This window comes from Leopardus geoffroyi, chromosome A2 (assembly GCF_018350155.1).
Source record: "Leopardus geoffroyi isolate Oge1 chromosome A2, O.geoffroyi_Oge1_pat1.0, whole genome shotgun sequence".
Lineage (NCBI taxonomy): Eukaryota > Metazoa > Chordata > Mammalia > Carnivora > Felidae > Leopardus > Leopardus geoffroyi.
In genome coordinates this window covers 121,924,387-121,950,803 of record NC_059331.1, presented here as the reverse complement: position 1 = coordinate 121,950,803, position 26,417 = coordinate 121,924,387, and the positions used below count along the sequence as shown (strand labels likewise).

The following is a 26,417-nucleotide window of genomic DNA, read 5'->3' as shown; positions in this document are numbered from 1 at the left end:
TGTGTTGGTAAACAGACTCCCCCTTCCCCTCGTTAGTGTATTGTAAAAGTCTGTGTCAATAAATACCCTTAAATAACATGACTTTTCATGTTAGATAATGGAATAGCATATGTGTATGCCATAATGCCCTTTATTAACCATTTGGTCATTTCAGTTTGTCCCTTATGAGTAATATGAGGATGGACATTCTTGTGATTTCTTTAAAATCAATTTCCTGATGTGGAAACGCTGGACCAAAGAATCATTTTGATAGCTTTTAGTACATATTCTCCTCCAGATCCGGCTTTTCTTTGGTCCTAATGCTCAAGTTTTCAACAAACCTGATTCAAGTGAAAGCCCTTTGTTAATTTAAGTGATTAGATTTTTTCTACTGGATTGAGATGTAATTACATATAATGAACTACACCCTTTTAAAGTGTGCGCTTTGGTGACTTTTAATAGGAATACACATGTGTAGAAATCACAGCCACGATTAAGACATAGAACATTTCCATTGCCCCCCAAAGTCTCCTTATGCCCCATGTGGTAATTTCCTCCTCCACCCCTGGGCTCCACATTGCTGATCTGTCTTGTCACCACACAGATTAACTTACATTTTCTAGAATTTTATATAAATGGCATTATATAATATGTACCCTTTTGCTTCTGGCTTCTTTGACTCAGCGTAATGACGGATATCAGCAGCGTGTTCCTTTTTATTGCTAGCAGTGTTCTGCTTCATAGATATGCCCTATTTATCCACTCACCCACTGATGGACATTTGTGTTGTTTCCAGTTTTTAGCTCATATGAATAAGACTGCTCTGAACATTTGTGTACTGGTCCTTGTGTGGGCATTTGTTTTCATTTCTCTTGTGTAAATACCTGGGAGTGGAAGGACAAGGTCATACGGTAAGTGAATATTGAATTATCTAAAATATTTGTTTATTAAATAGACATTTTTAGAGCAGTGTCAGCAACACTGAGTAGAAAGAACAGAGCTCCCATACAACTCTATGGCCACGCACCACAGCCTACCCCTTATCAACATCCCTCACCAGGGTGGTATATTTGTTGCAATCGATGAGCCTACATTGACACATCATTACCAACCAAAGTCCATGGTTCACATTAGGGCTCACTCTCGGTGTTGTACATTCTATGGATTTTGACAAATGTATAATCCCACATATCTACCATTATAGTGTCATACAGAATAATTTCACTGCCCTAAAAATCCTCTGTGCTCCTACTATTCATCCCTCCTTTCCCACTGGCCCCTGATGATCACTGATGTTTTCACCATCTCCATGGTTTTGCCTTTTCCAGAATCTCATATAGTTGGAATCGTACAGTATAGAGCCTACTCATATTGGCTTCTTTCACTTAATCTGTCATGAAGTCTTCATAGCTTGAGGGCTCCATTCTTTTCAGCACTGAATACTATTCCATTGTCTGGATGTACCGCAGTTTATACATCCATTTACCTACTAAAAGACCTTGATTGCTTCCGAGTTTGGGCCATTATGAGTCACGATGCCATAAAGATCTGTGTGCAGGTGTCTGTATGGACCACTTTTCAGCTCATTTGGCTTACAACCAAAGAACACAATTTCTGGATCATATGTTAAGAGTATGTTTAGTTTCATAGGAAACTTCCAAGTGATCTTCCACGTAGCTCTACCATTTTGCATCATCAACAGCAGAGAATGAGAATTCTGTCTCTCCACATCGTCCCAAACATTTGGTGTTGTCGGTGTTCTGGATTTTGGCCATTCTCATAGGTGTGAGGTGGTATCTTAAGTTGCATCTCCCTAATGAAGATGTGGAGTATCTTTTCATATGTTTCTTTGCCATCTGTACGTATTCTCTCTCTTTTTAAAAAAAAAAAATTACTTATTTTGAGAGAGAAAGAGAGAGTGGGGGAGGGGCAGAGAGAGAGAGAGGGAGAGGGAGAGAATCCCAAGCAGGCTCTATGCCATCATTGCTCAAATGACTGACCACCCACAGGGACCCCGTATTTGTATGTATTCTTTGGTGAGGTGTCTTTTCAGGTTTTTCTGCTGAGATTTTAATCAGGTTGTTGGTTTTCTTCTTTTTGAGCTTTAAGGGTTCTTTGCATATTTTGCATAATAGTCCCTTATCAGATATGTCTTTTGCAAATATTTTCTCCCAGTTCTGTGGCTTTTCTCTCATTCTCTCAACACTGTCTTTTGCATAGCATGCATTTTTAATTTCCATAAAGTCCAGCTTACCAATGACTTCTTTCATGTACCTTTGGTGTCGTATTTAAGAAATCATCGTCATACCCGAGGCCATCTAGATTTTCTCCTATATTATCTCCTAGGAGTTTCATAGGTTTGCATCCTACATTCAGGTCTCTGATCCATTTTGAATTAATTTTGGTGAAGAATATAAGGCCTGTGTCTAGATTCGTCTTTTTGCATGTGGATGTCCAGTCATTCCAGGACCATTTGTTGCAAAGACTATCTTTTGCATATTGTATTTGCTTCCATTCCTTTGTCAAATATCAGTTCATTGTATTCATGTGAGTCTGCTTCAGAGCTCTCGGTTCCGTTCTATTGATCTATTTGTCTGTTCTTTCAGCAATACCACACTTACTGTAGCTTTATTAAAAAACTAGGGGCGCCTGGGTGGCTCAGTCGGTTGAGCGTCCGACTTCGGCTCGGGTCATGATCTCACAGCTCATGAGTTTGAGCCCCGTGTCGGGCTCTGTGCTGATGGCTCAGAGCCTGAAGCCTGCTTCGGATTCTGTGTCTCCCTCTCTGCCCCTAACCCACTCGCATTCTGTCTCTGTCTCTCTCAACAATAAATAAACATCAAAAAAACCTTTTTTAAATAAATGAATAAAAGTCTTGAAGCTGGGGAGTGTCAGTTCCCCGACTTTGTTCTTCTCCTTTAATATACAATTGGCTATTCTGTTTTCTTTGGCCTTTCTGCATAAACTTTAGAATCAGTTTATTGATATCTACAAAATTAACTTGCTAGCAAATGTATTTAATGCCACCGAACCATATCTTTAAAAACGGTTACAATGGTAACTTTTATGTTACATATATTTTACCATCACAAAATAAATAAAGGAAAGAAGAAACAGAGCGTATAGGAGATGAAAACATTTTCCTTGCCCTTCTTAGGGTCCCTGGAATTAAAGTAACAAGGACAGGTTAACAGGAGAAATGCACATAAATTTATTGAAGTTTTACGTGACATGGGAGCCTTCATAAGGAAATGAAGATCCAGAGGAACAATTAGACCTGAGTATTTTTTTTTTTTAATTTTTTATTTTTCAACGTTTATTTATTTTTGGGACAGAGAGAGACAGAGCATGAACGGGGGAGGGGCAGAGAGAGAGGGAGACACAGAATCGGAAACAGGCTCCAGGCTCTGAGCCATTAGCCCAGAGCCCGACGCAGGGCTCGAACTCACGGACCGCGAGATCGTGACCTGGCTGAAGTCGGACGCTTAACCGACTGCGCCACCCAGGCGCCCCTAGACCTGAGTATTTTTATGCTAGGTTTGATGACGAGTGGACAATCGCGGAGGAATATGATAGGTTAATATGTTGAGGTAAGTATAGTAAACTGGGGAAAAATTAACAAGACCTGTTTGGGGGGATTCTTTTTATAAGGTTGTTCCTTTCCTCCAGGTGTAGGGAGGGTACCTCTCACATGAGAGTTTTATGACCAGTTTCAAGGAAGAAGGGTGGCGGAGGGGAGGGGAGTCAGAGTGACCTTCCTGCTTTTGCCAGTTTCTCAAACTCTTTCGGCTTAAAATATATTCAAAATGCCAATATTTTGGCATTCTATATTTTGGGATAGCATGTCCTGATCCCCAGCAAGGGCAAGAGAGAGAAAGGGGAAGGAAGAGAATAAGGAAAGCAGGCAGGCACACATCTGGGAACGGTCCTACGTTCCAACACAGCAGCAGAACGTGGTGTCACAAAAGTCTATGAAAAACTAAAGCAGCCCGTCTTCAGCCCTAAAACTGCGAATTCTCAACCCAAGAGGAAGTGTTTCATTTCGTTTCATTTGCATATTAATGCAATGCAAATAGCAGGAGGGTAGGACGGGAATGGGGGAGAAAGCAGCACCAGCCAGTGAACACTTGGTTGCAAAGTTGAGCACAGCACGTCAGTGTGAAGGGCGTGAAGGTAACAGACGAGGAGCCATAAGGTCTGGTGAAATACAGTCAGCTTATTCCAAAGATCTGAGGACAGACAGAAATGTTACAACAGACAGACAGCAGCAGGCTCGGTGGGCGTCAGGACGAGACAGGTCAGAGTTCAACTGAGGTGCTGTCCATGACCGTGGCAGGCAGCGATGTGCGAGGGGGGAACACACTGGCTGGGAAAGCCCCCACGCGCTGCCCGGAAAGGAGCGCTGGAGTGAACACAAGGTTTCACATCTGCCCTGGAAGAGGGCGCAGAAAATTGGAACATACCCTTAAAAACTCACACTGCATGAACTGGTGGTTTGTTTCTGCACCCAGCTCTGTTGAAGACTGGAGTGCTGGGGCGCCTGGGTGGCGCAGTCGGTTAAGCGTCCGACTTCAGCCAGGTCACCATCTCGCGGTCCGTGAGTTCGAGCCCCGCGTCGGGCTCTGGGCTGATGGCTCAGAGCCTGGAGCCTGTTTCCGACTCTGTGTCTCCCTCTCTCTCTGCCCCTCCCCCGTTCATGCTCTGTCTCTCTCTGTCCCAAAAATAAATAAACGTTGAAAAAAAAAAAATTAAAAAAAAAAAAACTCACACTGCATGAACTGGTGGTTTGTTTCTGCACCCAGCTCTGTTGAAGACTGGAGTGCTATTTAGGTGTCTTTTTGCCTGAAAAGAAAAAAAAAAACAGTTTTGTTTTGTATTGGTGAGGCCAGAACAAAGACTTCTCTCTGAGATACTTCCGGCTTTGTCTTCAGATGCTGTCTCTCGGGGTCTGCCTGGTTCCAATTGTGGACAGAATGTGTATTAGATGCTGTGTGCTTCCTGGCTGCGTTGGCCTTCCTCTTTCCCAGCAGCCATCTCCCGCCCCCACCCCCCACCCCCGAGCTGGACCCTGCTTCTCATCCGTCTCTCCCTGCCATGCACCTGTTCTGGTGTTCTGTTCTACCCAGCCCTCACTACAAACGTAGAGAGAGAAGACTGGAGATTAAGGAGATGCAAGGCAGTGGAAAGTATACCTTGAAGAAGCCACAGACAGAAGAGGGCAGGGGTCTGATGATGGTGGCAGCGTGGGGGAGAAATGGGCCATAATCCACCCGCGTGTCCGCCAGAGCCGAGGGATGGGGAACTACCTACTGCATTTTTGGACTGGTACTATTCCCTCTCTTCAGTTTCTTTCCCTTCAATGATAGTCACGTCCGGTTCATTCTCTCCTGGGGTCCGATTCTATGCAAGGTGACTATCTTAGCTCCCTAAGGCTGTCCTAACAAACTACTCCAGACTGGGTGGCTTAAAACAACCGAAATGTATGCTCTCATGGTGCTGGAGGCTGGAAGTCTGAAATCAAGGTGTCGGCAGCGTTGGTTCCTCCTGCGGACTCTGAGAGGGAATCAGCACTCAAACTGGGGGTTCAGGGATCCTGGAGGAACGAAGGATAGCTTAGGAGGATTTCAACATTTTGTCTTTGCGCTTCAATAAAAACCTTCAAGCACATGTACGCAAACAAACTCGTCCGGGTCATCTGGACGGACACGGGAGAACTGAATGCTGCTCACAATTTCAGCAGAAGTTTTTTTGCTCTTGGGTTTCTTACCTTTTGGGGGTGTCTTGAAATGCTGTTTGGCCGTCACGGGCTGCTGAGGAACAGGTGTACGTCACAGAGGAAGAGGTCCCAGAGCAAATCCCACAGAGGCTGGCAGCTTACGCGCATGAGAAGAGCCAGGAGAGTGGAGTTGGGAAGCCCAGCTCAGGTGACAGGGGACTGCCATTCACTGCCCCGACCCTACGGTCCTGCGGGACTGGCTCTTCCAGCCTTTCAAGAGGAGCGGGAACAGCGGATTTTAGGTGTAATGTCTTCATTCTTTTATAACAGCAGCTAATTGGAAAAAATGAATCCTATGAGGGTCAGGTGAAACACGTCCATCCACGGGCCACACGTAGCCTACAGCCCTCCAGGTTACAACGCCCAGACCCGAGAAAGGTTGTCGGCAAGTTGAACCATCGCGCGGTACATGGTGGGTTCGGGATGCCCGGCTCAAAAGAACCCCGTCCTAGAAACTGGTGTTTCTTTTTTTTTTTTTTTTATTGCAGTTTTTTCAACGTTTATTTATTTTTGGGACAGAGAGAGACAGAGCATGAACGGGGGAGGGGCAGAGAGAGAGGGAGACACAGAATCGGAAACAGGCTCCAGGCTCTGAGCCATCAGCCCAGAGCCCGACGCGGGGCTCGAACTCCCGGACCGCGAGATCGTGACCTGGCTGAAGTCGGACGCTTAACCGACTGCGCCACCCAGGCGCCCCGAAACTGGTGTTTCAAGAAGCCGAATTAATTTCAGCAAAATAACAGCATTAATCACAAGAGCCAACTTTAGTTCTGTTGGTTTTTCTCGACTTGTACTCTTGCCTTTGGTCGTATAGTTGTAAAGAGTGTATTTATCAATATTTAAGAAAGGTCCTCATTTCAGTAATTTAAATCAATGGTGGGAATCTGTGGGATATTGTCATTTTCGAGTCCAAGAAATCACGTCCTATCTTCTCTAACCTTCACAGAAATCCTTAGGAATATGCATTATGATTCCCACTTTATAGGCGAGAAAATAGACTCAAAGAGGTTAAGCGAGCGTCCCAGACTCACATAACTAATTCCAGGCAGCGCCGGGATTTGAACCCAGGCAGGGCTGTCTCCAAAGCCCACGGTTTCAATACCGACTCCCTAATTAGCAGTGCTGGACTTGTGAATGACGCTGTGACTCTCCCACCTGAGTCCTCCTACCCTCCGAAGATTTAGGGTAGACAAGGGGAGTGGTCAAGACCCAGACATCCGGGATTCAGGTCTCCGAGGGACGATTTCAGAAGGGCTTAAGAGGAATCTGTGATCAGAACAGTTATCAACGATCTCTCAGTTCCACCGCTGGTCATCTTGAGCTTTATGGCCTGCAAATCCAACCACCATTTATAATTTTGTTTTTATGGATAAATATCACACCAGTTCCAACAAACATTTGGAACCAGCCGAATGTAATCTAAACTGCTTATGGTCAGATCAGGTCTGTGGCTGATCAGGAATCTGCTGACAAGATGGTATTTAAGTCCCTTATGGGTGGATTAGTGTTCTCTCTGACTCATGTCCCACACTGTCCCCCCCCCCCCCCCCAGCTTTGTCTGCTACTGCATGAAGGGCCTGGAATCAGAAAAGTTTAGTATAGGCTCATCAGCACACCTGGGCAGCGGGACCTGAAAGACGTACGTACTTGGCCAAAGACACTAACCCATGCACGGGGGAGAAACCGGGCAGGACGTGCAGTAAAATTTTAGCAGTGGTTGTCTCTGGGCTGGTAGCATTGTGGGAGATTTAAATTTTCTTCTTTATGCTTTTCTATGAGATCAAAACAATGTATTGCTTTTGATATGAAGAAAAATTATTTTTGGATGAAAGAGAGAGGCATCGATGAAAAAAAAAAAAAAAAAAAAACGCAACTCACTCCTGGCAGTGGGGAAGGAACACTATTGCCACACACGGCCATCTGTTACGTCTTTCTAAGTGTCCCCCAGTGGAAGAAGACAATAGGAGTCACAGATTGGATTTGGAGTAAAATTTGGACAGTTGTGACGGCTGGATGCGTTCCAAGGCACTTGTTAAAGATGTAGGCAGCGACACACGTCTTTGTTTCTTCCCCATCGACTCCTATCCAGCTGAGCACTTACGCCTCCCTCCTTCCCCCCACCCAAGCCTGGGCTCTTTCCCCTCCTTCAAGGGACTGGCACTTGAAAGGGAAGTGTGTGTGGTCCCCCAAAATAAAGGTGGTGCCTGCTCCTTAATCCACTGTGGTTGTCCTGGGCGGAAGGCCCCTTCTGCCACCAATGCTGCCACGGGCATTGGTTCTGTACCCTTGGCGGGCACCTCTCCACACCGTAGGCGGTCGTTGTGTGAGCGTATGGGCACCTCCTCACTGACACGGGCCCTGCCTTGAACCCTTCTGCAAGCCATCAGTGGCTCCTTCTCTCAGGTACTAACATAACTTTCCGCTGGGGACCCATGCCCCCCACATCCACATCCTCCTTTTAGTATTGAGTCTGCAACCCCTCCCAGCCCTTCAAAGCCCCCCCCCCCCCCCCATCTCAAATTCCCAGTCTCCACCTCCCTGCTCCAGCCCTTCCCCATTTCGGGTAACTCCCAGCCCTCCTTAGAAGGGCCCCCAATGACCAAATTGACCAAATAGAGACCTGCGTGGGGGTTGCCTTTTCAGCAGCCTTTAAACCACAGAAAAGCCCATCATTCTCCACGGGAGAAGTGGGCCCAGAACTGAAGAACACAAAATCCTGGCTCTTGGCCGTGAAGGAGGAAAAGGAGGAAATTGCTTTACTCTTTTGCTCAGGAGCCGAAAGCAGCAAAATGAATCACTAACTGGGTGCTTACGTGCAAACAAAATCTGTAACTACAGAAATGACTCCAATTGCCCAGGTTATCTGGGCGTAGGGGAGGGGCAAGGGGACCGTCTCCTCCTCCCAACATATTCCCCAATGTCGCTTCCCTTCCACATGTTTTGTGGTAGAAAGCACGGAACGTCAAATTTACCGTCTTTCACCGTGTTAAAACGTACAGTTCAGTGGTATTAAGTACGTCCACACTGCTGTGCAACCATCCCCACCGTTTATCACCAAAGCTTTTTCATCTTCCCAAACTGAAACTCTTGACCCATTAGACACGAACTCCCTCCCCCCTGCCTCCCCACAGCCCGCGGCAACCACCCTTCTCCTTTCTGTCTCCAGAAATTCAACTACTCTAAGTACCTCATATACAAGGAATTGAACAGTATTTGGTTTTTTTTTGGTGACTGGCTTATGTCATTTAGCACATTGTTCTCAAGGTTCAACCATGTGGCAACATGGGTCAGAATTGCCTCCCTTTTTTTTTTTTTTAATGTTTATTTTATTTATTTTTGAGAGAGAGAGAGAGAGAGACGGAGACAGAGAGTGAGTGGGGGAGGGGCAGAGAGAGGAGACACGGAATCCGAAGCAGGCTCCAGGCTCTGAGCCGTCAGCACAGAGCCCGACGCAGAGCTCGAACCCACAACCCGTGAGATCATGACCTGAGCCGACGTCAGATGCTTAACCGACTGAGCCACCCAGGTGCCCCAGAATTTCCTCCTTTTCAAAGGGGTGGGTAGTTCCACGGTTTGTGTGTGTATCACATTTTGTTCATCCATGGAGCCAACAATGGGCATGGACGCTTCCTACCTTTCGGTCTTGTGAATGATGCTGCTACGAATATTGAAATATAAATATCGCTTCAAGTTCCTGTTTTCCGTTCTTTGTGTTTCAGCAGCTTTTTTCACGGTCCTGTATTGACAAAATGTGGTTAAGTCTATGTCGAAGACCATAGGATAAAATTAAGTCCATGACGTAGGGAGAAGCCAGTCCAACCAAGACTCTTTTGATGCTCCTACCTCTGCCGCTGGCAGTGAATTTCTCAGTGATTCCCCCACATAAATCACTGAAGATAAGCAAATAAGAACCCTGAGAAAAGACAAAGAGATTTGGGGGGGGGGGGGGTTCAGTGTGCCCAGGAGTGGACTCAGGTGACTTCCCCTGATCTAAGGCAATCTTGATGGATTCCTTTTTGAAAATCAAGTGTTGACTAGGTGACACTCCAGGACCCAGGCTACATTTCTGGCTTGTCATCATCTGGGCCGTGTGACCCCAATCAGAGCAGGAGGAAAACCCACTGAGGCAGGAGCAAAAACATTAGCTGTCTCTACATCTTGCCTCTCCCACCTCAGAGAGGGACATGGCCTCAGGAAACGTCTCCAGTCTTCTTTTACTTCTTTACCTTTTTTTTTTTTTTAATTTTTTTTTTTTTAACGTTTATTTATTTTTGAGACAGAGAGAGACAGAGCATGAACGGGGGAGGGTCAGAGAGAGGGAGACACAGAATCTGAAACAGGCTCCAGGCTCCGAGCTGTCAGCACAGAGCCCGACGCGGGGCTCGAACTCACAGATCGTGAGATCCTGACCTGAGCCGAAGTCGGCCGCTTAACCGACGGAGCCACCCAGGCGCCCCTACTTTTTTTTTTTTTTTATTCAGCTCTGTCTTTTTTGTGAAGCCAAGTGGTGAAAACATTTTGAACAGCCTCAGCATTAACACCAAATGAGACCAAATTTGCTTTCGTTTTTGTTTTTAAAGAATTAAGTCAGGCATCTGAAATCTGAAGGGTGTTAACTCACTGAAACCCTGCAAGGGGTTTCCTGACATAGCTTTGCTTTTCACCAACAACCAGGGCAGAGAGGTCGGGGGCGGGGGGTGGGTGGGGGGAGGCAACGGAAGGGATCTCTGGAGACAAACTGTAACAGGGCTGCTACTTGGGATGCTAGGTTAAAAGTCAATTCAACTTGAGGGCTAAATCTCAGCAAATATTATTTTTACATGAAGATAAACATGAATATATTCTAGAAAGGAAGACAAATTTTCCATTCAGAAGACTAAGAGGGAACGGAAACTTAAAGCAAACCAGCTGGGTCATGAGCCCCAGGACCCGGGGATATGCATGCACTCTTATCTGCGCATCTGGAAACGTCACTGAAAAACACTTGAGAAGGTACCAGTAAGTAGCCTTGGCCCCTCTCTCCACGTCATGACTTTTCACCGTCAGTTCAATATTAGCCAGTGTGGTAGTCACTATAACCGGCGAGCTCCAAATCTCAGTGGTTTAACACACACAAAAAAGTTTAAATTTTCACTCACTTCATAGTCCAGGAAAGAGGGGGGTGTGGTGTGGTATGAGAGACTGCTCCATGCCATCATTCAGCGCCCCAGGCTCCTTCCATCTTGTGGCCCTGTTATCACCTAGGGTTCTAGAATCCTCTACTGGGTCCTCTACATTCAGCCAGCAGCTCAGTGAAGAGAGAGGGGGTCGAGGATCTCACAGAAAGATTGAAGAAGCCTGTGATTTCCTCAGAGTGGCTTCCATCCCTCCACTAGTCTCTGGCCAGGACTAGTTACACCGGTCCCTACAGTGCAAGGTGGCGGGGAGATGCCCGGTGCCCACGGGAGGAGCAGTGCACACAGGTATGGGTGGGCACCGGCAGCTTCTAGCTCAAGGGAGCTGGCTTATTCTTTTTAACGTTTTAGTTTACTCTCCCTGGGTAGCAGAGAATGGCCCACTCATAAATCCACACCAGGTTCTCGGCCAGCCTCTGGTCGTTTATCACAGCCTCCTGTTCTCGAAGCTGCCAGGTCTCATGGGGCCAGACAGGGGCTGAATTTTCTGCAGCAGTGGGGAAAGTGGTCCTTTCCCGGTTCTGCAACAGATCATCACGTGGTACAGTGGCGACACAGCTTAGCAGCTTTGTTTGGGCACCCCGCCTTCACCCTCCGCCTTACAATCTCACCCCAATATCATAGATCACTGTACAAGAACAGCTTCTCCAGCTTTTGTTGTGAACCTTTCTCTCTTAGAAGGGCCTCCAAACTGTCCACAGAACCACGGAGGGGCACAGCCACCTACACCCTGTCCCCTGGCCAGGAACTGTCCAACACTAGGCACCACCTCTCCCTCGTAGCCAAATGCAAGGATTGCAAGCCACTGAAATAAACCAAAGAGTTGGATCCCATCTGCCTCCGCAGGGCACCAAACAAACCAGGACAAGTCTGAAGTGCCTGGTTGAGGCTCAATTAGCCATCTAACCAATTATCTGTTATTTCCTCAGTTACAGATGGAGGGAAAAAAAAAATGAACGAAGGGGTGCATGTGGGAAAATCAGATAAGGTGGATTATAACTCAGAGGCAGCATACACAGCAGCCGGACTGAGCTTCACGGCCACACAATGATGGTTACAGCGTTGGGAGAACAAGATGGGCTCTGGCACAGAGGACGAGCGGGAAAGGGCTGATCTTAGGGACATTCCTTAGGAAACGGCAGCCAGCCGCTGATGGATGGAATGTGTCAGAGTCCTTGGCAAAAGGACTTCTATCGAATCTGAAGCTGTGCGGGCATCTTTGAAAATACTGGTGTTAATCCAAGCCTATTATTGCCACTGCATTTTTATTTCCTTTTCTCTCTTCTGTTTATTATTTCTTATTGCCCACACTAGTCCTGAATGGGTTACCCGCCATTTTACATTCAAGCAACACAAATATTTTTTAAAATTATGTTTCCATGTTTTTTTTTTAATTTTTTTTAACGTTTATTTATTTTTGAGACAGAGAGAGACAGAGCATGAACGGGGGAGGGGCAGAGAGAGAGGGAGACACAGAATCGGAAGCAGGCTCCGGGCTCTGAGCCATCAGCCCAGAGCCCGACGCGGGGCTCGAACTCACGGACCACGAGATCGTGACCCGAGCTGAAGTCGGCCGCTTAACCGAGTGAGCCACCCAGGCGCCCCAATTTTTCCATGTTTATTTATTCTCGAAAGACAGAGAGAGGCAGAGCGTGAGCGGGGGAGGGGCAGAGAGAGAGGGAGACACAGAATCTGAAGCAGGCTCCAGGCTCTGAGCCATCAGCACGGAGCCCAGTGCGGGGCTCGAACCCACGAACCGTGAGATCATCCCCTGAGCCGAAGTCAGGCGTTTAACCAACTGAGCCACCCAGGCGTCCCACAACATAAATATTTTTAACCACAGTGAGGTCACATCCTAACATTATTAATTGGCCTTTTGTTCATTTTGGGTGAGAGGAGAAATTATCCAGGTCGTCATGTAGATCTTAATTGGGCTTGAATAGAAAAATCATTTTATTTTCTCCTTTAAAATTTGTTAAGCATCATACCATGCTAACATTTCCCTGGGGGGCTCAAATGATGCTTGAGGGAGTAGTGGATGGAGGGAACATTCCCCCCTTCTCCCCAGTTTTCCATTTACGGTCCTCCTTCCACACCACTTCCTCCAAAAGTAAGTCATCTCGTGGGTCAGTCAGAGTTCACAATTTCTGAAACACCGCATGGGGTCTGCCCTCTTGCTCCACAGCAAATCTGTCATCCAGCAGCTGGTCCCTTTTCCTCACCTGTATAATGAAGCGTACGATCTATTACAACCTTGGTCCAAGGCCGAATTTCTGTTCACAAGACCCTGTCGTCTTTGGATGAACTGTACTGTTTAAGAGCCAAGATTATAATGAAACACTGGCTTGGCAGTTCACAATGGTGGGAATTAGGAAACATAGAAAAACTTTCTTCGACAGTGAACAAAGACATTTAGAATACCCAGCGTTACTGCTTCTGAGCTGTCAGTGGAGGTGGCCTCCTTTCGTTCACAATACTGACTTTCCAAGCCTGGATCCTCATACATTTATTGAACGACTCGTCTTGAGATCGGTCCAATGCTCTTCTTTCAGATCTGTCAAAACACCACCTCTTCCAAGAAGTTCACTAAAATTAAGTGGAAGTGAAGTAATGATCTTCCTTCCTTATTCTGCTGCCTTGGAACAGCCTCTCATCTCACAGCACCAAAACTGGAACCAGCTATTTACTTCATCTCCAGATGGGTTCCTTTATCTATAAATGCATTACTGTAACATTTTTCTAGAACATAAGAGGCTGGCACAGGAGATATTTAAGAATAGAGGCTTTACCTTAGTCAACCTTGCACGTTCTGTAGGGCCTAATACATAGGAGGTGCTAACCAGTACTTGGATGAATGAATTTCCTAAGAAATAGGCCACGGACTCATCACCCGAAAAGACTCTTGAGATGCTTTGTGTGATCCTTGCTGTGTTTCAGGGTTATTCGAGACCGTGCTTGTGTCTCAGAAAAGAAAGTATAGGGGCGCCTGGGTGGCGCAGTCGGTTAAGCGTCCGACTTCAGCCAGGTCACGATCTCGCGGTCCGTGGGTTCGAGCCCCGCGTCGGGCTCTGGGCTGATGGCTCAGAGCCTGGAGCCTGTTTCCGATTCTGTGTCTCCCTCTCTCTCTGCTCCTCCCCCGTTCATGCTCTGTCTCTCTCTGTCCCAAAAATAAATAAACGTTGAAAAAAAAATTAAAAAAAAAGAGAAAAGAAAAGAAAAGAAAGTATAAATAAGAGAAACAACTTGGACCTTGGACACGTAGAAACAAAGCCAGACAAGCCCGGCCCTGGAATGGGCAGTGGCAATGATCCAGTCATTGATTTCTTGGTATCTGGACATTTACAGGAATGATGAGATGCTGCTTTGATAGTAACTCCAAATTGCTGCTTCTTAGTCACTTAGCGTCTACAAAATAATATTTTCTTCTAACCCCAAGCCACAATGGTCAGGACCGCAGGGCAATATCCTGTAACAAGAGACGTGTGCGCTGTCACAGCAGTTCTCAAAGTGTGTCCCGCCCAGCCACGGTCCCAGGAGCTATCTGTGTCAGAAAGTCCACAAGGGCCACGTGAATGGGTCAACATCACACATTGCACCACCATCTTTCATCTTCAACAGACTCTTCAACTTCAACAGAAGCTGACGTGCTAAATAGATCTGATCATACAATCCCATTTTCCTATAGTGCCTGACACATTGCACAGAACACACTTTAAGAGAGACACCTCTGGGGCCCCTGGATGGCTCCGTCCGTTGGGCGTCCGACTCCGGCTCGGGTCGTGATCTCACGGTTTGTGAGTCTGAGCCCCGCATCGGGCTCTGTGCTGACAGCTCGGAGCCTGGAGCCTGCTTCGGATTCTGTGTCTCCCTCTCTCTCTGCCCGTCTCCCACTTACACTCTGTCTCTCTCTCAAAAATAAATGAACGTTAAAAAAAAAGAAAAAAAGAAAAAAGAAAGACATCTCTGTTTGTAGTTCATTGACGGCATTTTTACACAGGTAGAGCAGGGATTTGCAACCTGCAATATGTTTGTGCCAGAAACGGCACGCAGGTCCTTGGCTGCCATTTTCCCTTATTTTACTGAAAGGTGACCTGACCATCTGCCACAGGAGTTACATTTAGCTTCATACCCTGCAAGTGAGGCTTGGTGGGTAGACCAGAAAGACCTGAATGCGGGAAACTTGGTTCATAGCCTTGCAAAGGCTGGCACCGTGGGGTAGAGCTGGCAATCACCAGCTTGGGTCTCATTCCTAGAGACACAACAATGTGTTTTTTTTTTTTTTGGTCAGGGATAGACTCTTGGCTGGTCACAGGGACGGGTGGCTGCCATGGAAACATATTTGACTTATACGTCAGTGGCAGATCAGAGCCTGGCATATTTCCGATGAATATTGGATTTGAGGGCATAGTCACGGTATTTGCTGTTACTTTGAAATTGGGCCACAACCTAGCAGCCTCGTTAGGGAAATATGCATGATTTTCTTCGCAAAATTAAAATATTCTCAGGGGTTATTTGGGCTTCCAGGACAAAAAAATGTACCAGACACGAGTGTGCGAGCCAGGTTTCCAAATCTTGGTGGCAGGAAGCTATGGTGTCCTATTCAGTCACAGCCTTGTGGTTTTCCTGGCGCTCAGGTGCTAGACTGATGTGTTATCTGATGTGTTTCCCCTCCCTCTGTCCTTCTACACTGTGTCCTTTCCCCATCAGTCAGCCTGACACCCAAGTTGCCTCAGAGATGAGGAGACGGTGCTAAAAGCTGAGAAATACGTTAAGAAGTCAGTTCTTTGCCTTTGATTTCAAAAGCTTAAGTCTCAGGGACAGCAAGGAAAACCCAGAGCATGAAAAAATCCATTTGGAAGAAAAACCTGATGAAGGGACACAGCTATCCTGATCCCCATTCTCTCACCCAAACTGGAGTTTTCCCAGTGGGAGAAGGAGAGCAGATTGAAGAAGCAGGAGGCCACTGACGGGTCCTGAAGGCATGCCCCGCCCTGCTCTCCACTCCACACTGAGATTTAGAGGAGGCAGGGGATGATGGAAGGACCTGGAAGGTGGGAGGGATTGGAGTGTGTCGATTTATGGAAGTGGCAAGATGGCAGCCAAGATGTCTTCCGCCTTTCCCAAGTTCTCTGCGAGAGCCACCAGGTCACCAGGTGCCTACGGGTGGCACTAAAAAGCGGTCATAGGAGGGAACAAGGGGTCACTCGGCAGTGAATCAACAAGCAAAACAACAGACACGTGGACATAGGCACAGCTGGGACCCCTTAGGACCAGGTCAGCACCCTAGGAATGATGAGAAGAAAATATGGAAGGAGTTTGAAGCCCTGACGACTTCACCGGACCAGGCTGCTATTCCGGGAAGAAGAAATCAACTCTCTCATTTAAGATATTGTTACTCAGTCTGTCCCGTGCTGGGGCCAAGCACATTCCTCCAGGCAGACAGACACGCTCGGGTACTGAGGAGGAAGCTGATGACGGTATGGAAAGGGCCCCCGAAGCCACAGGAGATGTCCACGGTAGGCCAAGGAGATAGGCAGGGCACCAACAGCATCTGTCGCACAGCCACTCACCCATGCCTCCCTTCTTCTGTCTATTATAATGGCATTCGTCACGTCGCTGTGAAGTAGATTTTCTGCCCGTCTGCTCTATGAATCAAGGCTCGTGTTTGTAAGTGAAGAAAACCCCAATTTCAATGAACTTAAACAAAAAAGAGAGCCTGTTGGTTTGTGGGACTGCAAAGTGAGATATCCAGTCATTTCAGATGACATCCAGGGGCTCAAGTCCTATAATCACACCCTTGCTCTGACTCTCTCTCACCCACCTCAAGAGTTTTTGTGGAGTTCACTCTCCAGCAACCCGTCCTTCCACCCCACGATGGCGGACGGGGCTGAAACCTTGAACCTTCCAAACTTTGGGTCTTTCTGAGGTGACCGAGGAACCCCGCCCGCCCTATGTCACCTCCCTGGCATAAACTCAAGGGTGACGGAAAGGAGGTCATCACGAAAAACAACAGACAGTCCCCTGACGACGTTCCAGAGGTTTTGGAAGCTCGGCACTAGGAACCAGAGACAAAGGCCAGATATATTTCTTACCATACCACGAGAAGACCACGTTCACAGTGTGCCTTGTGCCCACCACAGTGGCTGACACTGTGGGCAAGCAGTCAACATTTGCTCAGTGAGTGAGTGAGCTCATGCATGAACAAATACGTATTTCCCCCGGAGTGCGGGAGAAGCTCCCCCAAGTGCCGGGGTGCCAGAGTTGAGCGCTGGCCTTGAAGACACTTGGATACTCAACAAGGGCTTGTGCCAGTTTTCCAGGAGAGCCGTGGGTGGATTTGGAAGTATGTCTCTCCCCACCACAGGAGAAGTAGGCTTTTGGTTGGCTCCCTGAGTGGCTGGCTGGTCCCGAGGCACCCTGGAGAAGCGGCCGTCTATGGGACAAAAGGAGCTAAGGCCACCTCGTTTCTAGTTTCCAGGCCAGCCCAGCAGCCCCTTCCTGCTCCTCCTGGGCAAGACAACCGCAGATGGGGCTTCAAGGAACTTGGTGCTGGCAGCTGCAGGAACCCCTGAGAAGCAGCCTCCTAGTAATTAGTCACTGGAGAGACCCGAACCCTCCAGAAAGCAGTCACATGGGATTGTGTAGCCCTAATCCTGAAGAGAACTTTTCTCCCCCCCTAAGCAATAGATTCCCAGAAATATTGAGGTAACAGGTAATGCATGTAACTGAGAATTCCTTTCAGGCGGTTGGGGGATGGGGAAAAATAACCATATTAATGATTCCATTCAGTCGCTTTCCCATCTGTTGTCTTAAAGAAAAAAAAAAATCAAAGATAGGCATATCATTTCTGCTATTGCCAAAACCAAAGAAGAGGGACTACCATCATAAATAAGAAACCCAGATCTTGTTTCATTGGCATTAATGCTCAAAGGACTATAAAAATAAGTCAAAAGAGCATTCAGAGTATATGAAATCTGCATATATTTTCATCAAATAATGCAAATTAAAATAAAGGTGAAAAAATTAACCATTTTCAATGTTCATGTTCCCAAAGATGTCTTCTAAAAATTAGAAATTTGTCCTTAAAATTGAAAGGCAAAACACAACGCACAGTATGCGAATGCCAAAAGTTTAAATCAAAATTATTTAGGGGGTGCCTGGGTGGCTCAGTCGGTTGAGAGTCTGACCTCGGCTCAGGTCACGATCTCACAGCTTGTGAGTTCGAGCCCCGCGTCGGGCTCTGTGCTGACAGCTCAGAGCCTGGAGTCTGCTTCTGCTTCTGTGTCTCCCTCTCTCTCTGCCCCTAACCCACTCGCACTCTGTCTCTGTCTCTCTCAAAAATAAATAAACACTAAAAAATTTTTTAAATGATTTAGATAAAATCATTTTCGAAAAATAAAACCATTCGTGGTTCTAGTGTTCAACATCTGTCAAGCTGCCAGTTGAAGAATCTCATCTTGAGATCCACATAAAAAAATTTTTAAATGTAATATGCGCTAATACTGCAAACCGTTCCCCAGTTACCATGTGCATCTGTTGTAAATACCACGCCAATCTCTGAGCACCCCTAGAACCAGAACCAGGAATCGAAACTCAAAGAGAAGCAAAGATGCCTGACTCCATTGGGAACCGATACTTGGTTATGCAACAATCCAGTCCCGTTATGCTGGCCGAGAGGAATGGTTTGACAAATGAATCGATGTGTCCTTTCTGATCCAAGTAACAGAAGTGTAAGTGCACCTCAAATCCTCCTTGTACCCCAAAGCCATCTGTACCCACCAGAGTCAGGAACAGTGGAAGCCCTAAACCCTACCGGCATCCAGAGGTGGTCTCTTTCGTGGACACGATGCGGACGTGGAGGTCTGGGTAACGACAGTGGCTGTTTGGGGGCATGGGTCACACTCTGCCAAGTGCTGATCAGATCCCCAGGGAGAGAGTGCCCGTGTGCTCTTCGATACACTTATTTGTGTGTGGTTGGCGATACTGGGGCCCTTGAAAGCAGGAGAGGGTACACTTCGTGGGTCCTGGGCCAGAGAGTAAATAGTTTTGGCTTTGGTCTCTACTGCCACTGCTCAACTCTGCCACTATAATACAAAAGCAGCCACAGACAATTCGTAAATGAATGAGCGCAACTGTGTTCTAATAAAACGTTATTTACCCAAACAGGCTGGATCTGGTCCAGTTTGCAGGCCCTTCTAACTAACACTCGGGGCCCTCTTGTCTGGATCCAAAGGCAGTCTGGCTGTTCCAGTCCCACAACCCCATGAGTTTAAGCATTTCTTAAAGCAAAGGATTCAAAAGAAATAGGAACCTTCTGTGTCCATCGGCTAACACCCGCCCAGTGTTTCGTAGCGCCATCACAGTGCTGGCAGCCCATGACCTTGGGCAAGTCATGGAACCCCGCCCTCTCAGCTTCGTCCCTTCATCTGTAGAATGGTCAGCTGTGCTGTTCCCTCTCTCGGAGCATTACTGAGAAAGTCAAAACAACAGTGGCAATGATAACACTTCCCGTTTGCAAAGTGCATTACAGTTTTCCAAATTGTTCTCTACTTGACCCTTGTAAGAATCTTATGAGGCAGTCAGTCCCAACCCCATTTTTACACGTGTGGAAACTGTGGGGCACAGGGTATGTAAATAACTGGCTGAAGGGCCCCCAACTGGTAACCAGCGAAAACCAGGTCTCATCCATACATGGTATCCAGGAAGGTACCGTGTCTCTTCATTCCCAAGGTAAAGCCACTTTTACCCCAACTATGCGGGATCTCTGTGTAAATATGCCTTGCTATGTAAATAAAACCAGTGCTGTTTGAGCCTTTTTTTTTTTCATCTTAGACCCCTGACCCTCTGGATTATAATTCTTTTTAATATTGAAACTTATTGTAGACCCTAGACATTGTCACAATATCAGTGACACATTTGAGTTATTACTGAACAAACACCATTTATACCTGTATCTTGGGTTGTGCCAGTAGGAACAGAAAACATGCCAACTTTATTTTCTCCCCATCTGGGCTTTTTCATTAGGCTGCCAAAGAGCGAGCTCGTTGCCAATTCAGCGGTGATCACGTAAACATTGCTTCCTCTATTATCTTTCCCCCAGAATGATTCTCACCTGTACAAGTTCAACGTGCACCGTGAGAAGGGCATTCAGGAAACTCCTCTCTGCCTGATGGGATTCACGATTAGGTCTGATGCTGCCTCATTTATTCATCAGGGCTGTTGACCAAGTGGTGCACATTTTGCGACTCTAAATTCCAAGTCAAAGTTCAATCTCTTGCATTTCAGTGGAATTGGAATTTGTCAAACAGCTCTTGAAACTGGACTGTTTGACTTCTAATGTTTACAGATGTTTCATATTTTACTGGTGTTTGTGCTAAGGGGCTGTAATCAGAATCATGTCCATCGCTCATTAAACATTTGATTCTTTCTGATGTTTTCAATCCTCTGAGCTCTACGCTTCCTTCCACTCACATTTAACGTTTCCCTCACAATGTCTGCCCTTTCTCGTGCAGATTTGACAACTTTAATCTTTTTTTTTTTTTTAATTTTTTTTTTTCAACGTTTATTTATTTTTGGGACAGAGAGAGACAGAGCATGAATGGGGGAGGTGCAGAGAGAGAGGGAGACACAGAATCGGAAACAGGCTCCAGGCTCCGAGCCATCAGCCCAGAGCCCGACGCGGGGCTCGAACTCACGGACCGCGAGATCGTGACCTGGCTGAAGTCGGACGCTTAACCGACTGCGCCACCCAGGCGCCCCATTGACAACTTTAATCTTATGAAGTTCTGCTGACCAACGTGGTAGTCACAGATCACATATGGCTACTTACGTTTAAGTTAATTAAATTTGAAAATCCACTCTCTCTAGTCAGATTTCACGTGCTCAGTAGCTCATGTGCCAATGGCTAAACTATACTGGGCAGCCCAGATACAGGGCTTTTTAATTTTTGTAGAATGTTCTTTAGAAGGCACTGTATAATGGATTTAGAGACTAATTTGGACCAACTTCATAGCTGGTACAAATTCATCTGAGATCTGCTCTTGACCCACCTACTTTATTCTTTTAAACCACCCATACAAATACTAAGACCAAGACTCCAGTAACCACAGGGATCATTTGCTGATTATATATCATGTGCCATGCAATGCACTAAACCCTGAGTGTATACTATCTCACTGAATCTCTGTAATGAGTCAACGTTGTTATCAAGACTTATCAGGAAGCTGAGGCCCGGGGCCACATAGTAAGAGGCAGATTTGAGATCGGAACCTATGTTTTTCTGGCTCTAGAGCCTGAGCTCTTAAACACTCAGTGATACCCAACTCCTCACCCTCGTCTTCCCCTGTCCCCTATTCTGCTGTGGCCCTGGCTAGACAAGGATAGGGCCTAGGCTGAATGTCATGCTGGAGGGGCACTCTGCCCAAATCAAGGGCAGAGTAGGCAGCATGAGGGTATCTAGGTGGGCACAAGAGCCCAGGCTAATTTTGTGTCAAAATGAAAATAGTGTCCTTCGTAACACAGCAACTGAAGCTTTTTACCGACTGGATACTTTCCCACTGAAAACGCCCCAGTAAGAATAATCACGAGTGGGTCTGTTGGGATTGGTTAGTAAAATTTGACATCAACCCAAAGTTAATGTCAATGTTAACGTACGTTCATGAACATTAATGTGTGGGCTGCTGCTTCTTTGTATTGTTTTTCATTGTTTCCTTTTTTGGAAGCACTGACTTCATTCCACAGGTCCCATGTGCCAGCTATCATTATAGTCTGGGTTTCAACCTCTTTCTCTGGGACAACTCTCGGAGATGACTGGTCACTGCCGCTTGTTCACGACAAACAGTCCCTCTGTCTGCCCTGAATACTGACTTCTTACTTTGAAGCTTCAGTTGAGCTTTGTTTTTAATGCAAACCCATCTACAGATTAGAGAGCCAGAAATTGGGTCTCTGGGAGGCAGCCTGGAGGGTTCCTTGAGCTCATGGTAAAAAAACTCCGTATTTCACATCAGTCATAGATCTCTCACTAGCCTTTCTTTCCTAGCCTTCCTTTCTTCCCTTTTAATTTTCTTTCTTTCACAGGATTCTTTGAAACTTGACGTGCTAGCTGTCAAGACTACTAAATTAATACTTTTTTTTTTATAGGTCATAACCTTGCTGGAGTGAGCAAATCCAAATCGGAACAAGTAACACAGAGTGTTCATCCAAATAAGTTTTCACACATAGCAGGCGAGGCCCAGGATGCAGGGGACATTTCCTTGCAATCGAACAGTGCTATACGATCTCTAGAATCTGACGTGGCAGCCTCAAACCCACTCTAACAGGAAAGGTGCTAGGTGGCAGAATGAAGAACCACATGAACCTGCCTCCCAGGACCATGATATCTTGGATCGGAATATGGTGTTCCAGCTCGTCATTAGACCAGTCATTAGGCATCCACCTGGCATATCCAACACACTGGGTAATTAGCAGTAATGAGTAAGAACACAAGAACAGACCAATTAAACACCATCTACCTATTAGTCATATTTGAAAGCTACCAGTCACCAAAGACCAGCCCAATCCTGTCCGTAATCAAGAATTTGAAAAAGATCTATTGAGAAGACAGACTTTTGAGATGATGATGTCAGACTGGGTTGAACTGCATGAGTCAGAATGGAAATTCACTAGGTCAACAGACAGCGCGGATACTATAAGATAATACGATTTGGAAGAGCCAGAACCAGCCGGCTGGGGCACAAAAGAATCCTGTGGCCAAAGCTGAATTTCAAGATATCAAGACTCGGGCAAAACTGTTACTAGACTTAATAATGTTGAGTGTACTGTAGGGTCTGAGAATCATGGACCATGCCTATTTTTACTTCCCATTGTATCCCCAACACCAAACAGCACCCAGCATATTCGGTAGGTTCGTTCAGTAAGTTTTTGCAAATGAACGAAGTAATAAATCAATGAAGTGCCATTTTGTTTTCTATCCTTTGTCACAAGGACCGCCCCTTCTTGGTCAAATGTCTCCAGGGTATCCTGAGAAGTCGTGTGGCTTCCCAGGTGTTCCAAAGGGGCGCACCTCGGTAAGCACAGTTCTTCAAGCATTGCTGTTGTGCCTGGTTTTCCTGCTCTCCGTTAAACCTCAACCGGGCTGGAACCCTCTCTCTCAGAGCCAGTTCATTTCATTAACTTGTTTGCCCTGGATCAGTGAATGAAAGTAAGTATAGGGCAGTAAGTGTGCCCATCCCTTCCTTCCAAAACGTTTTAATTTGAATGTTATGGTGCAGCGTGGGGACTGGACTGGAATCTTCCACTCAGTAGCTGTAAGACCTTGAGCAAGTTATCTGACTCTCTCAGCCTTCGTTTCCTCATCTGCAAATAAGGGTTATAAATAGCACAATCCCTCCCTCAAAGCGCACTTGTGAGCATGAAATAAAACGACCCAGGTGAAGAGTCCAGCACAGTGCCTGTCACATGGAAAACACACGTGAAATCGGCAGCTGTCGCAGGGTTCCCAGACGCCAGCAGCAGCAGCCCTATGAATTAGTTAGAAGTGCAAATTCTCGGGGCGCCTGGGTGGCTCAGTCGGTTCAGCGTCCGACTTCGGCTCAGGTCATGATCTCACGGTCTGTGAGTTCGAGCCCCGTGTCGGGCTCTGTGCTGACCGCTCAGAGCCTGGAGCCTGTTTCGGATTCTGTGTCTCCCTCTCTCTCTGCCCCTCCCCTGTTCATGCTCTGTCTCTCCCTCTCTCAAAAATAAATAAACGTTAAAGAAAAACTAAAAAAAAAAAAAAGTGCAAATTCTCTCTCAGTCCCTCCCCAAAACAATGGAATCAGAAACTCTGGGTGTGGAGCCCAATAACCTGTGTTTTAACAAGAGGTCCAGGTGATTCTGACGCAGGCTGAAGTCTGAGAACCAGTGCTGTAAATGTCAGCAATAAATAATAATAATGCGTTATAATAACGTGTTGATACGACTCTTACTCTGACAGCGGCCATGTAAAATACTTTAGTTGGGTCGTTTTCAAACCAAGTTCCGGGAAGCCCTGGGGCCCACGGGGATACATGGGAGGCCACCTCAGAAGGTCGAGGGGCAGGTCACAGGTCCCCGGCTCTGCTCCGATGAGTGCAGACTCCACTGGCTTCATACACTTCGGTTCCAATCCCATGTCAAGTTTTGGATGGAACTTAGACAAAACGATACAAACGAGTTCTGTTCTGAAATCACTCTTGAAAATCACCACCTGGCCCCGAGTGCCAGAGGGAATCAGGCCAGCTACGAGGGAGATTCAGGGGACCAGTAGATTTCCTGGGCCTGTCACTACAGGGCATGATGAATGCCGGCCCTGCATTCGGATCCCATTCCACAAGCTTGCTCTAGCAACTGTGCTGGGTACCTTCTGTCACGCATCGTATCATTAAATCCTTACCAGGTGCTACTTTCCCTCCCTTTCAGAGGAGAAAATGAAAATACAGGGACATTAAGTAAACGTGTCCAAGGTCACCCAGCTAGCGCAGCTGGCCTAGAAGCCAGATCACCTGACACTGAGATTTGCTCTTGATCTCCAAGAATGGCCGCTGGTCACGCTTGAGCGGATAGCCTCGTCATGCAGGAAAATGACCCACGGGGGTACCGGATGAAGTCTGCAGAGACCTTTGGATCACACTCTTGGACCAACAAGAACAAGGCAGCTGGCTTTCCCTCTGCCATTAGCTCAGCCCCACGCCTGGGATAACTGAATGGTTTCTTTCAAAATGAGTCATGGTCACCACAAATTAGAAAGTCCCTATCGGAGGGGCTTTTCCCTATTTGCCACATCAGTCAGGCTGGGAAGATGATGTCAGCATACTGGGTATGCTGGACGCAGTGAGCTGAGAGTCTGAATCTGAGTCCCAGCCTACGCCATTAGACCTTGGTCAACTGTTTAACTAGGTGGCCGAACTTGCCACTTACCACCCAAGGTGGACTTTGAATTAGGTGATATTCAGAGACCTCCGCGCTCCCTGGAAAGCGGAACTAGGTAAATATTTTGTCTTTCACGGCAGTATTATTTATTTATTTATTTATAAGCCCTTTCCACAAAGGTCTAGGGAGCCCTTACCGTGTGTCAGGCGTTGTGCTAGGTACTGAGGCCGCAGCTGCGAAGGCGAGAGATGTGGTCCCAGCCTCCATGGAGCCTACGGTCTGGTGGGGACGGGAAATTGCTGCTAAGGGTCTGTCCTGTGCTGATCACGGAGAAGTACTGTTAAGTGCTTCGTGTGTGGTAGGCATAGTCCTAAGTGCTGCACACGAATGATTTCACTTAATTCTCACAACAGTCCTACAAAGTAGGACTGCTGATCTCCACGTTACAGAAGAGGTAACTGGGGCTCAGAAAGTTTAAGGAACTTGCCAAGTAGAGTTGACTGCCACTAAACAGCAGGATCTATCTGACTTCTTTTTTTTAAAGCTTTTATTTAAAAAAAAAAATTTTTTTTTTTTTACATATATTTGTTTTTGAGAGACAGAGCACGAATAAGGGAAGGGCAGACAGAGAGGGAGACACAGAATCCGAAGCAGGCTCCAGGCTCCGAGCTGTCAGCACAGAGCCCCACACGGGGCTTGGACCCGCGAACCATGAGATCATGACCTGAGCCAAAGACGGACGCTTAACCGACTGAGCCACCCAGGCGCCCCTTTAAAGCTTTTATTTAAAAAAAAAATTATTTTATTTTTAAGTAATCTCTATACCCAGTGTGGGGCTCGAAATCATAACCCCGAGATTAAGAGTCACGTGCTTTACCGACTGAGCCAGCCAGGAGCCGCAGGATTTATCTGACTTCTAAGCTATGCCCTTAACCTCTACGTCATAGGTATCTGTGTATGTATGTCCACATACAAGGAATCTCTCTTTTTCAGTGCCTGGAAGAACATCTACCTATAGTGAATTGTTTTTCCTCCCTCTTTCTTTTCCTTCCTTCCTTTCTTCCTTCCTTCCTTCCTTCCTTCCTTCCCTTTCTTTTTCTTCCTTCCTTCCTTCCTTCCTTCCTTCCTTCCTTCCTTCCTTCCTTTTCTTTCTTTCTTTCTTTCTTTCTTTCTTTCTTTCTTTCTTTCTTTCTTTTTCTTTCTTTCTTTCTTTCTTTCTTTCTTTCTTTCTTTCTTTCTTTCTTTCTTTCTTTCTTTCTTTCCTTCTTTCTTTCTCTCTCTCTCTTTCTTTCTTTCTTTCTTTCTAATCTCTACACCCAATGTGGGGCTTGAACTCACAACTCTGAGATCAAGAGTTACATGCTGTGCTGACTAAGCCAGCCAGATGTCCCTATGGTGAGTTCTTAATAAATAGTTACTAATTAAATATACCCATCGGGGTCAAGCTAGAGACAGAAGGTCCCAGATGATGAGATGAATGGGAATCGTGGAAACCGAGTGACCATTCTGGTGAGTGGGGGCAGTAAGGGGAGAGCCCAACCCATCAGTGGTCTGAAAAACAGACGTGGGAGCAGAGGGATGTCAGATTGTCATACAGGTTG

At 46.5% G+C, this 26,417-nt stretch overlaps 2 long non-coding RNA genes across 3 annotated transcripts; both read right to left on the bottom strand.

The window, feature by feature from the left end:
* Window positions 1-114: 114 nt before the first annotated feature.
* Window positions 115-20,453, bottom strand: LOC123606641. 2 transcript variants are annotated; one of them, XR_006716408.1, is made up of 3 exons: window positions 20,042-20,453; window positions 9,390-9,491; window positions 115-863 (listed from the first exon to the last, which is right to left on the bottom strand). It is a non-coding gene; the product is annotated as an uncharacterized LOC123606641 (long non-coding RNA). The 2 variants fall into 2 exon arrangements; XR_006716407.1 differs by lacking the exon at window positions 20,042-20,453 and having other exon boundaries at window positions 9,390-9,998.
* Window positions 3,167-4,506, bottom strand: LOC123606639. Its single transcript, XR_006716406.1, has 2 exons — window positions 3,498-4,506; window positions 3,167-3,256 (listed from the first exon to the last, which is right to left on the bottom strand). It is a non-coding gene; the product is annotated as an uncharacterized LOC123606639 (long non-coding RNA).
* Window positions 20,454-26,417: the final 5,964 nt, after the last annotated feature.